This window comes from Taudactylus pleione, unplaced genomic scaffold (genome assembly GCF_031769625.1).
Source record: "Taudactylus pleione unplaced genomic scaffold, aTauple2 ptg000256l, whole genome shotgun sequence".
NCBI classification, from domain to species: Eukaryota; Metazoa; Chordata; class Amphibia; order Anura; family Myobatrachidae; genus Taudactylus; species Taudactylus pleione.
This window is the reverse complement of record NW_028284658.1, coordinates 26,049,382-26,057,943: the sequence shown is the minus strand read 5'-3', so window position 1 is coordinate 26,057,943 and position 8,562 is coordinate 26,049,382.

Genomic DNA, 8,562 nt, shown 5'->3' with positions numbered 1-8,562 from the left:
CTTGGCGGAAGGAGGGCCTGTGCAGAAAAATTGGTGGGGAGGCCTTCGAAGGAATGAGATGGCGTACCCCTGAGACACCACTTCTCTTACCCAAGCATCCTTGGTGGTTTGACACCAGCACTGGGCAAACTGAAGTCGGCCTCCCACTCTGGGGTTTATCCTCCGGTTTGGAGGCCGGGCGTCTTGTGCTCCAGGCCTGTTTCTTAGGCTTGGCAGGGGACTGCCTAGGGAAGGACTGCCCTTTGAATTTTCCTTGAGTACAAAAGGAGGAGCTTCGAGACTTAGCAGGAGCAGATGCTGAGGGCAGAAATGCAGATTTGGATTTGGTCAACAATCTTGTCCAGGTCTGGACCAAACAAAATCTCCCCATTATAGGGTAAGGCCTCCAGGCCTTTCTTAGAATCGACATCCACGCTCCAATAGCACAGCCACAGAGAATGGCGAGCAGACACGGCCGCAGCCGAGACCCTAGATATCAGTAGGCTAGCATCCAAAGCGGCCTCACCAATATATGCAGCGGCATCCCTAATATGGCCGACCAGTGACACCTGAGTTTCTGGAACTTTCAAGGAGTCCTCAAATGTATCAGCCCAACTCTCTATAGCCTTAGCTATCCAGGAGATAGCCATGGACAACAGCTCCTGAAAGAGTATATAGACTTTAGGCAAGTTTCCACCTTCCTATTCGTAGGATCCTTTAAGGATGAAATGGAAGGCATAGGTAATGTTGCACTTTTAATTAACCTTGTAACATGTGAATCCACTACAGGGGGTGATTCCCACTTCTTACAATGAGCCTCAGGAAATGTGTAACATGAGGTCAAACGTTTCTGAGGTGGATACCTCTTACCAGGCCTCAGCCATGTGATTCACCAGCTGATCTGATAAAGGTGTCTTCGGCAGTGTTCCCTCTATCTGTTTACACAGAGGGTGTTTGGATTTAGGGGCTGGTTCGTCATCCTCTATAACCAATGCGAATCTGACCGAACGCACCAAGGCAGGGATATTAATCCTTGACTTGGGCTCCACCTCTTGCCGAGGGGAGTCGGGGTTAAAGGCATCAGCCACCTCTCCGTCATCAGATGAGATCTCAGATTCTGACAGCTGTGTGTATTGAGATGACAACACAGGACGCTTAGCTGGTCATACAGGTTTCTCACTCTGCAACATGGTCTGAATGGCTGTAGAGGTCATAGCCAGACTCTGTACTGAGATAGAGAAAACATCCACCCATGTTGGAGGACGATCCTGTAATAATCCCACTGTGGGGATTACTGCCTGCTGTGGTACAGGAGGGGTCTGCATAATCAGTGGTAGTCCCTGTGAGTGAGAGACGTGCTGCTGTGGTACCCCCATAGGAGGAACAACAGCCGGGACCGCAAGACGGTCCACAAGAGAAGCCAGCATCTGAGAAAAAAAAACGCCCAAGGGCTCTCCTGTACTGATGTCGGGGGGTTCGAGGCACATGGCGGGTTATAACACCTCATACATAATCCCTCCCGAACCACATCCTCCTCACTGAAAACTGCTGTACATAATCTGCACGATTGCAACATAAGTACAGGAATGTGTCCATTACCCTTGCCAGACATGTCTGCAGGGTAAATGATGCACAATAGCGCACTGTGTACAAAGCAACCACGAGTATGTACAGGGAGCAATATACTGGCCCTGTCTTATGCTTATGTAACTGCAGGAACCCATTGCCAAAATATGGCACAGTGCAGCACACAACAGTATGTTCAGAAATATTGAAATATATACATATGTGGTCAGGTATGAACCACCCTAACACCACCTGTATTAGGGCAGAACGAGAGAAAGGGTATAGTCATAAACTGACAGATAGAAAAGAGACACAGATAGATAGCGCTAGCACAAGTCACATACAATGCAGGAAAGACGCTGCAAAGCGGCGCTATACTCTACACCAGGGGTGGGGAACCTTTTTTCTGCAGAGGGCCATTTTGATATATATATAACATTATTCGCGGGCCCGATGCAGACCACGCCCCCTCCATGTGATGTCACACGGGGACGGGGCCACAATTGCCAGTGATTACAGCAATATTTAAAACAATAATAATGACAGCGTAAAACAAGTGTAATGCAAGCCCTAAGGGGAAAGGAGGACTCTTCACAAATCCTCAAAGGATACATACAAAAAAATATTCCTCTTAGATGGCGCAAAAACACACATTTTTTGAGTTATCTTTGAGGATTCCCCTTATAGAGATCTGATATAGTTACGTATTGGAATTGATAATTGATGGCATAAAAATGTAGGGGTGTGGAACCTTGCGGTTTAGACTAGAGGTCCCTTTAGATCGGAAGGTGCACCCCAGTCTATTTCATACGAGATTTCAGTATGCGAGTTATGATTCTCCATATAGATTTGTATACTGACTACTATTTAACAAACAAAGGATAAACAACAGAAGTATGGGCAATATTATTCATAATATGCAGTAATAAACTATATGTTAAGAAGCATTGTAGGATTATTATTTGGATAAGTAGGTTATGTAACATCTTTGGAATTATTCTGGGCATATAATTGTGTTATTTTTATGATTAAGGATGATCCTCCAGGTCAATGACAACATTTATGAAATACATGATTTGTATAAATGGTCATTGTTGAGCACTTGACATATTATCTGTGTAAGCTGAGCGGATCACTATATCAGCCATTGATAGACCTTAATCATAATGGACGCTCTCAGTTAGAGAAAGGCTTTTTAACAATATTGTTATCTTTGTGTCCTGTTGCCAGGTAATGGGTTTATTTATTTGTTTTGACACGTGGTGTGTGCCGTCTGGAGGCATGCGGGTGCGTCATCAGAAGGCGCTGGTGACGTCATTGGTGTGGGGCCAGTTGGGACAATGGAGAACGCCGATTAGTTTCACATGGTGATGGGTCTTTATAAGGGAAGCACATTTGTACTACACTGTATCCTGAAGACAATTTACTACATAAATTGAAACGTTGATATTGTCACCATGTTTGAGTCTTGATACGGAGCCTGAGTGCCGCACTGCTGTCGGAAATTGTGAGTACTGAAATGTGTGGTGGCACCTGGTCAAGTTAACATACTCTTGCTGAGAGTGCCGGATTATTGGAAAAAAATAATAATAATATAATATAATATATATATATACACACACAAAGAAACAATCCTCCGGCACTCCTTCACGCTGTGTATCTGGACAAGCAGTCCATCCTTGCTCTGGTGCCCTCCAGGAGGACAGCACCCCCAATGCACAACGCACCCAAAATCATAGGCGGCACTCGGAGACTGGTGAAACACGTAACACCCTCGACTGAGGGACTTTATTCAGTCAACGTTTCGGGGTCTTTCACCCCCTCCTGGTGAAAGACCCCGAAACGTTGACTGAATAAAGTCCCTCACTCCAAAAATATACTGGTAGCTTAATTGGCTCCTAACAAAATTACCCCTATTGTGTGTAAATGTGCGTGTGCATGTGGTAGGGAATATAGATTGTAAGCTCCACTGGGGCAGGGACTGATGTGAATGGCCGAATATTCTCTGTAAAAGCGCTGCGGAATATGTGTGCGCTATATAAATAGCTGGTAATAAATAAATAAAAATAAAATATATATATATATATAAAAATTAATACATACATTACAAACTAGCTTTTTTTGTTCATTATTTTCCCAAAAAAAGATCTACGATTTGGGTGGTGTATTGAAATTAATGAGCTGTAGCGTATGCTGGGCTGTTACCCTTGTTATTACAGCATCATGATGTCATCTCCAGGAGTCCGATTTTAATTTTCCCATAACAATACATGACGAGACCGTATGACACATACATGCAGCGTGCGCGTATTACCGGGGGTGAGGGCGTTAGAGGATCACTGCACACAGTAAAAGCTTTAAGCGGGGCGGGGGTGACGACACATGGCTATCACTCACCCGCAGCATCCTTTGATTTGCTCATCGCCCCAGTGGTCGGTGACAGCCTTGGCCGGAAGAGGAGCCAGTGTCCGCTCTCGTCTCGAAGCACAGCTCAGTGAGCTCACACACTCCCGCCACTCACACTACGCTTCGAGCCACATAGAGGCCTGGAACGCAAACAGGAAGCAGGAGACTACTAACTGCCAATCAGAGACGAGAGCACGTCGTGGCCGACAGACTGAAGGCGCTATAATTACGTAGATTCTGCCGGACGCAGGGGCTGTATTGTTACGGTTACTGTTAAGGGAAATGAGTAAGTAAAGTAATACATTAAACACATATTTGTATAAGTACGTGTACATGTTGCAATTCATTGTATTCGAATTGCCAGGCAGTCTTCTATTTGTTGGGGTCCGGTCTCAGCGTGGTGGAACAAGTGTGCCTGCTAATGTTAGAATATATGGTATCAGTGATCAGTAGTATAATAATTGCTTGGAACAAGTAACAAACCTCCAGCGATTTTTGCGGACCGGTTTGGAGGGGACAGGCATAGAAATGGAGGAATGTCTACAATGATAAATGCAGCACTCTCACTGGCTGCCATGGTTTGCATCAATTTTCCTGTGCGTCGGTATCATCATATGTCCCCCGTCGTGCACATGTATTGTGAGTTGGTAATGTCGAAGCTGGATAATTGGCTGAGACAAGATCAGTTTAAAATTGAATCGCAGCGACGCCATCTTGCGACTGGCCGCAAGACACCATCTTGGAAATGAGATCGCAAGATGCCATTTTGCGAATGGCCGCCCAAGCGCCATTTTAGATAAATTCACATTTAAGTACATATGGCGATATTACTATTAGCACCATGCGATTGCATCTTTCACCATTCCTCATATACACATTAATACGCACAATTGCGCTGTTAACTAGTCGCATATTAGCGAATGCATAAGATCCTATATGAAAACGCTGTTTATTAGCTTTATGCGCATGCATCTGCTCCAAGTTAACTAGCGTCTTTATATCAAACCCTGCATACTCACACATTACATATCCACATACAAGGTTTCATAAGCTTTAAGGTATAAAGCTGCATACACACACAACGATTTAGTTAATGAACGATTTTAGTAAACGATTTTCTCCCTTGAAAAAATGAACTAAAATTGTTTACTAAAGTTGTTCATTTAAATGTAATGAACAATTTTTTAGAACTACGAATTATATTTGCATATTCCCTGACTGAAAATCGTTGAGTTGACAAGTCTGACTAAACTACAAACGTGAACGCGCATGAACGGAAATCGTTCATCGTTTGACTTAGAAAGTGAACGATTTTTACAAACGATTATCGTTAAACAATATCGTTTCATGATAATCGTTCAAAAAATCGTTGTGTGTGTATGCAGCTTAAGATTTAAGTTTGTTCATTTAGTATAAATGCTGTGAAATAAAGATTATTTGGTAACTAAGGTTTTATACATGATAAGTAAGCCGTGTTTGGTTTTGTACTGATGCGTACTCTTTCCACAGTATTCCGGTATTATCGGTGTGGAGATCGCATCATGCATTCTCAACTTATGGACCGCAGAGGCTTCAAGCAACAAAATGTATATTATATGAACAACTGTTAGGATGTTGCATGAGGCGGGAATCCAGAAACCCCCAGTTGTTAAAGGCTGGGTTGTGTCTATTTGAATCAGCCTGTTAAATGCTCTGTAATAGATGCATCCCCCTTGGGAACCAATGGCATCAGCAACAAAGTTCTCTATTGTGTTGTCTATTTCTGGGGGGTATAAATATGTGTGCTCCACCGCTGGGTCTTAGTCTTCGTGCTGAATGCTGATTGACGAGGGGTTTCTTGCTGATGCCTAACATCTGGTCCGGAAGCGCTGCGTATGTATACTGTATTTGGGTCTGTATAATTCCTTTGCGCCGAATTGTGTTTGGATCAATAGCGTGTAACTGACTGTACTTTTACTTGAATAATACTTTGTGCTTTGGAACCACATGTTCTAAGTCTGGAGTCTTTACTTACTGTACAAACTGAGAACGCAAATTAGCGTCATCCTTAGAAGTTATAGGAAGGAGTGTATAGAGGTTCTAATTCAGTATCGTTAGTAACATACGTCCTGGATCATGCACATGGCTGGATTAAGGCTGGTGGGGGCCCCATCAAAATAGAATTGTGCCGATATGCTGGCAATGCTATTAAAAAGTATAATTTGTAAATACTTTCAGCACCTCAAATGTGTTTTACACACTTGGAGTGCCCCAGTTCACATGACAGAGTTTCCCAAAGTCCACCATTACAGTACACATTTTAAGGAAATCCAATGTGGAGCACAGGTGACTTAATTAGTACCTCAGTCAATTTGATTTACCCATCTGGACGCCAGCATGGATATCCTTAAAACCTGGACTGTAATGGTGGACTTTGGGAACCTCTGCATTATGCTATACAGAACCTCCAGTTCACACATGCCACAGTGCCACGTACCTTTCCACCGGGTCCTGATTCCGCAGCTTCTGAATTGAATACGGGGATAAGCGGGCACGCGCCCGATACTTTATCCCCTGTCAAACCTCCAATGTGGTGCTATATATCAATTCATTTGAATGTAATTCTAACGCAAAATAAAAACATTTATGAGCATTTTTTCTTTACAAAACATCAAGTCCTGATGCTGCCCATCCACTAGAAGACAGGCAAAAGACTGCACAATTACGACATTGTAATCGTGCAGTGGTTTGTCAGTCTGTGATGTGCCAACACTGAACCAGCAGTCATTCAGTGTAGGCACATCAATCATCTGCAAACATGCTCAACCTGACGTTATCGTCAGGTTGTCCAGCATGTTTGCCCGATGATAGATGTCTAAGACGACCAGCGGGAGCACGCATCGTTGGTCGTTTTAGTGAACAATTTGCAAACGATTAATAAACGTAATCGTTTAATCGCCTAGTGGATGGGCAGCTTGACAGTTTCAATTTAGTGTAATTTAATCAGAACTGGTCACATACAAGTACTTCCACCAATTCATTTGAATAGTAATCTCCTTAAATGGTATTAAATTAGACTAAAGGTACCTAGAAAAGCCTATTACAAGACTAAAACCCAATTATTCACAGGATGTAGCATCAGACACTAAAGGTGAGTACACACTAGACGATTATTTTGCACGATTTGCTCAAATTTTGACGTATCGGCACAACAAATCATGTAAAACATGTCCAAATCGTGAGTGTCTGCTCACGTTACCGATGCGATGTACGGCCTGCGGGGACGCGCATCTTCAGATCTTGCCTACAGCAGGCAGGATCTACCAATCTCATTAACAAGATTCAGGTCATTGGTCAGATAGTTTGTCATATTGGACAGTTTACGCAACATATCGTTTGTTTGGGAGTGCAGGGGAGTTGCCGGGGAAGTTCTAGGGAAATTGTTGATGACATTGCATCTTTTGCGAGTCGTCTAGTGTGTAGGCACCTTTACAGGAGAAAGAAAAGGAGTTGTAATTCAGCAAGAAGGCAGCTGCTCCAAATAGCACATTCATTGGTTATTTTGAACCCAGCACTTTTCATACCATAAATTCACCCGCTTTGAGGGGCTTTTGTGCCAGAATATCATAGTGTTTCTCATGAAGTGCTGAATGTTTTTTTGTGGGCTACATGATGAAGCACTGAATGGGAAAAATACTGCGAATACACAGAATATTTTGTATTAACATTTTACTTCACTTCTAAACGGTGACAAAATTGCTTTATACTGTACATAGATTGTCTATTACAACAGTAATCTGTCCTTTACACATTTCAAACCACATAGTTCATTGTAGGCAGTAGGATGTTTTCCAAGCAGTTTACAAAATCTACTATCACTTATCTCATACCGCAGAGCTTGCTTCTCCACTACATAAAAGTAGTATCTACTATGGATACCATTTACGTTCTGGCACACTGCATGCCATGATGTCTCACTAGAATAGCATGTTACCCTAATTTAGTGCAGGAATATAATCAGTACGTCATTTTGTAGATTTATAATGGCAGTGTTGTGTTCAGTGAAGCCCTTTAATATCTGGAAGCTCTTAATGCCTCTTCGCTGCCAAGCACACTTTATTAAAAACACTGACGATGAAGCATTTGACCTCAACATTATAAAATACCCCTGCTATGGTTTTGTAATAGCCAAATACAAACCCACTGTAATGTTCTTACAAATAAAGACATTGCTAGTTTTGAGTGGATAGACAGTAATAAACTTTAAACCTATTGCTTTGATAGATTGAAATAAGTTTATCATTGTCAATAAAATGATTGGGACATCCAAAGAGAAATGATTGCATGGTCATTTTACAGAAAACAATGAAAAAGGTAACACGAACTGTCTAGCTTTAATGAAATCTGCTTAATTGAACATCCTACCAAAAAAATTGTTCCACTTTCAGAAACAGCAGTGATCTGTAAAACCATTGGTTAAAAAAACAAGTGCATTAATATTAATTTGGATAACTTTGGAGGTGACAATGTTTTGGCCCTGTGTAATGTGTAACAGCTGCATTAGAAACACATTCCATATGGTTTAAACTGACTATTGAAGATAAGTAAAAGATCATTAACTTGACCTCTATA